We start from the raw sequence: 5,457 nt of genomic DNA on the forward strand, positions 1-5,457 counted from the left end.
TTTTTAATTTTATCATATCTAGGCATTTGGTGCACATACCCTGAGTTGATTTCTGGGTAAGCTGCATCTGCATCCACTTGTTCAGCCTAAAAAGTTACAAGATAACAGAATAATTTCAAACATCACCTGCACACACCTTATTTCACTTCTAAATTACAGTGGTGAGAATGTGTTCATTTAGAATATGCTGATCACAGTGTGTGTAGGATATTCTTGTTGCTGCATGCATGTTAATGTTTCAGGACAACAAAATTCATTATTTTACAGAATTGTCGCTGAGAAGAAAATCATACATACCAACAGCAATGTTCAACATGTTTTGAAAAAAAAAAAACACTTGGAACTTATCTATGTCTTGGACATTACGGGTTGAATTTAAGAATTCTGTGATAGACAGGTCAATATATGGTTGAACTCTAGAGGGTTTCCTGATGGATTCCGGTACTATTTGACATGCTATGCAACATACTAAAAATCTAGTTGATTCTGACTGTCAGAGAGAACCACATTGCTGGACACAAGTGCGGAAGCACAGCAGTTTTAATGACAAATGTAGAAGTTACAATCTCAGTAGGCAGAACAAAAAAACAAGGTTAACAGGGGTCCAAAGAAAGATTGACAAAGTAGGGTAATAGACGGCCAAAAGACTATGGACCACGAATACTCAATAACACCGCTCAGAAAACACATGGGAAGTGTAGAATTCACACTGACTGATCCAGCGGAGGGGTTTAAATAATGAAAGGCATCAGAGAGAACTAAAGTGAGGACAGGTGTGCAGAATGAGAGTGATCAGACTGGTGATTAGTAAACCAGCGACACTGAGCGCGGAATGGCTGAAATCGGTGAGGGAGGAGGCTAGGTCGTTACACTGACCCTGGGAAAGGGGTAATTTTCAAGATGGTATCCAAGATGGCTGTCAGGATCTTAAAATTACTCAATTACTGTTCAGCATAGAAAGGTGATTTTGATGTCAAATAATAGGTTTTAGGGCCCAAAGAGGCTGTTGAAATAACTTAAATTACCATCAGTTAATCATTTAAGTGTTTATTGACAAATCCAATCTGCAAACTAATGAGATAATCCAGTGAGCCTGATTTACCAGTCCATGGTCCGATATTAAACATACAGTTAATCATTATTAATCGTTGTCTTCTGTCTCCTCCAGAAACTTGTTGTGCAGATTGTCACATTTTTCACACTGGCACGTTCCACAGGCAGTAGTACATGGTAGTCCATATGTTCTACAAGAGCAGCAGAGTGTCTTGCAGGCACTGGAGCAGTTACAGTGAATGACCTTCAAGACATTGTCTGGAGCATAACTTGGACAAACCAATTATCTGGCAGTTTCCATCCCCAGTTCATGGCATCCATACCCTTGTTTAGTAGATGATTCAGTTTGGTAGCAGCTTCACAGTGGCTCAATGTTTAGCACTGTTGCCTAACAGCAAGAAGGTCCTGGATTTGAATCCTGGCCATCCCAGGTCCTTTTTGTGTGGAGTTTGCATGTTCTCTCCGCCATTCAAAGACGTGTGCCAGGATTTATACTCCTGCCACTGCCCTCGACTGAGGCACTGAGTATTTCACTGCTCACTGGTCTGGTGTGTGTGATAAAGTACTTCTTCACTTGGTGGCAGACTTTCTGGTGTTACAAACGACTAAGCAGAGACAACCTTCTTGCTGTTGTATCATAATGTCGCAAGGGAATCTGTGCACTTTCAACCAAAGAGGACAGTCATCACTTCAGTCACCTCTGTGGTCTGGTTTGGGACGGTGAATACATTGGCACATGACCGAGGGACAGGATCTCCTTGTACAAGCTTCTGGAAAGCAGTCTTTTTGCCTACACCAAAGATCCAAGAAGTTGTATCGTGGTGTGAAAGAATAACAACAGAAAGCACATATCATGTCCAAGAATTTCTTTTAGATGGTTGATGTCGTACACTTTAGAACTACCATCAGCTTTGGACTTGTCTGATCTGAGTAAAGACCCTTACTATCTCGTTGTGCATAGTAAAGCAGTAAGACAAGGAGTTTGGTATCGGTATCTCTCCAATTAGCGTAGTTGTGTGTAGAGGAGATGGCTCCACCGCAGCCTTCACTATGTCAACATCAGCACCCCCAGTTGCACTGACTACAGTGCAATCCATTTTTCTCAGTTCATCACTTACCATCCAGATCAGTCTTTGGTTATTGACATCTCTTGAGAGGAACTCCTCCTTCTTGCCTGAGAATTCTGTCTCAGCAGTGAAGCTGACAGCAGGATGAATATTGTGTCCTTTTCTCTGATGTGTGTTGTCCTTAATGGATGGCCATCAAAGACAATGGTTGAAGCTTAACCATGCCGGATTGTGAAGTCAGAATATGACTGTGCTATTCCACCATAGCTTCCTTTGTGTTTCCATGGTATTCGGTGAAGTAATGAACCTCCATTAAGGATGTGATACTCTGTTTCTGGTACAGAATCTAGGACGGCATCCTTTGCATGTTCACTGATGGCATGAAGTAGTTGATGTTTATCAACCTGCACTCATTCTCTGGAAGAAGAGATAAAGAAATTAATACATGTATGATTAGTGCCTTTTCAAAATCAGTAGAATGCAAATAGCCTCTATGCTTGTCAATATATGGGAGGTAACATGTGATTGAGTGAATTGGCAGCACTCTTTGAAACCCTATTTGGCCTTGTCAAAAAATAATTAACTGATAATAATTCAGTTGATTCTACTGGATTCTATGACCCCTTAAACACCAAAACCACCTTTCTAGGTTGAATAGTACTTGAGATATAGCCAATAACAACTCCCTGCTGCCATCTTGAAAATGACTCCTTCTCGGAAGTGAGATTTTACTACATTTTTAGTATATTATAAAGCATACCTAGAGGTATCAAAATCAACTGAAAAACCTTTTGTATAAATTATTTTTGGATTAGGTGATTATTTTTCATATGCTGACCCGTCTATGACACTCTGCATTATTGGCTAGTGGTGCTGCATTAGACTTGCAGGCATCTACTATTTTTTCAAAATACTTCAACAGAAATATTGTTCTGCTGACCTCCCTCTCATCCAGAAAGAGGCTAACTAGGGATTTGGGGACATCCATTTGTATAGCTGCAAGAGAACAAATGATAGTAATAATGATATAGGATTAATATAAGATTAGGGATTTATGCACAGTCCAACTGCTAGCTTATTCGACTTGCCTACCATTTACTGATAATCCATTCTCCAGAGGCACCAGAACATGTTTAAAGAACACAAGAACACCATGGCATGTGATGCATATAGTAGAGGCCACCCCTTCTGAGATGAGCACCAAACTAATATCACCACAATTAATTGGGGTAAAAAAATGGATGAATGAATGAAACTAACACACAATGCTCAATAGTGAATGAAACAGAAGTGAGCTACAGCTGCAGTGGTAAATTTCTCCTGGTTTTGCTATTATGTGGATGGTGTTGATTATTAACAGACTGAAGCTGCATTTTAACCGCACATGATTTTTGAGCAATGCGAATGCATGAAAAATCAATGGCAGAAGGTGAATGGGCGGAGTTAATTGCAGGGAAACTGCGAGCAACCATAAATGGGTGAAATGAACGTTCACCTGATTTAAAAAATGTCTGACAGAAGCCAATCTCCTTCAAGTAGGGCTAGAAGCTACGCCCCCTTCCCAGAAATCTCTTCAGTCAAGATGGAGGACAAGCTTATCCTATGTAATCTGATTGGTGTAATCAAAAATGCTTGCTGTGACGTGGCGGGAAATGCGCTTGTTAATTTTTCAGGAAAGCGATCAAACCTGTGTGGGGAAAATTTGGTTAAAATGAAGCGGAGCCAACTGTCTTTTGGTGCCCCTGCCATCCTCAGTATATGCAGTGTAATGTTAAAAATGCTAGCTCCCACAAAAAAATGGTAACATTACCCATGCCAGTCAAAGTGAACAAAGCCCTAAACTCACGAGTAATTTTAACTATAAAGATAACATTAGCTTGCCACCTTCCACCTTTTAACTGAATGGGTGGTTTTGAGAGACTTTCGTTCAATTAAATGAGTTTAATGTGGAGCATATAGCATGGAGCAACCCACTGGCTAATTCTCACCCATGAGCCAATGTGACACCAAAGGCGCTTTTGGAGAAACTTTTCCATAGTTATTAGAACTGTTGGAGAAAGCACCCCCTTTTTCGCGTGTTCGCACCACAGGAACTTAGAATGATCATAGTTCTTAGAGCGCTGTGAGGGGCTTTTTTAGCTCCTACTTCAGGGCAGGTACTTTCGCAGAGCAATAGGAACCTTGTAATGTATTTATCCAGCTTAAGATTTGAGGGCTGCTGTATGGAAAAAGGAAAAAACCAAAAACACGATGCTGCGAGCAAGCATCAGGCACAAGCGCTATGCTAGCACCTGAAAAGTACTATGCCCATCGAGTCGTTCACTGCTACTGCGGTGGTAAATACAGGGGGACATTTTTTTTCCATTGGACTGGGTCTGTGTAATATCGTGAATATGTATATGTAAAACACCTTACCTGGAGTAATCACCGGGTGGCGCTATCCTGTGTTGATGTTCGTTGTGAAACCTAAAAGAGAAAAAGAAGAAGTTTTGAGTGAGCTATTAATTGGATGCCGAAGTGCCACTTTTGCATTTGTACTCCCGTTTGGAAGAGAAAAATAAATATCATAAAAGACTGTCTGCGTCGGTCATCTCTCCTAAGATACCACAGTCTGTCGCCATACAGTTTTATGTTCGTTAATGAGAAGGCAGTTATGTTATCTAATGTGCACTCATTATTTCCGTCATTCAAATTCAATAAAACTCGATAATTGTGTGTACTGTAGTCTAGTTTGTCGATTTCTTTTGCTGGAGTAATGGTATTATTTTTTTTCCTTCTAGAGGTATTTAAAAGATCTTAAAAGTCATTAAATTTGTACTTAAAAATGTGCAGCTACCCTGATTAGCCATGTAAACAACAGCTCTTAGCGTGATATTGCTATACCACCATCAGCCAGCTAACGTCACTTCAGTGTTCCTACTGGCAGTGCGAATGCAAACAGAAAAAAGCCCTAGAACGCATGTAGTTCTAGGGGAAGCTCCTTAGGGGGTAGTTGAGAACCTAGAACTGTTCGGTCCGAAAATGCCTCAACTTAACTTTCAGCTAGGTTCACATTAGCGTTTGCCAACCATCACCTTACCTAGTTATAAGGAGCTAACCTTAATATTAGCTGATGTTGGCCAAACATGCCATCAGTTAACAGGTAATGTTAAGGTATCAGCTGTCTAGCAAAACTGCATCTTTTACTACTGAGCTTACTATCTAACATCACCACTATCTACAACCATGAGGTTAGAACATTCTAGCTGTTTCTTTCAAAAGTAGGTAAGATTAGCTAACTTGGCTAAAACTCATTGGTGGACATCTGTTGGCTGTTGCCGGTGAGATCGGCAACTCC

This window comes from Chanos chanos, chromosome 9 (assembly GCF_902362185.1).
Source record: "Chanos chanos chromosome 9, fChaCha1.1, whole genome shotgun sequence".
Lineage (NCBI taxonomy): Eukaryota > Metazoa > Chordata > Actinopteri > Gonorynchiformes > Chanidae > Chanos > Chanos chanos.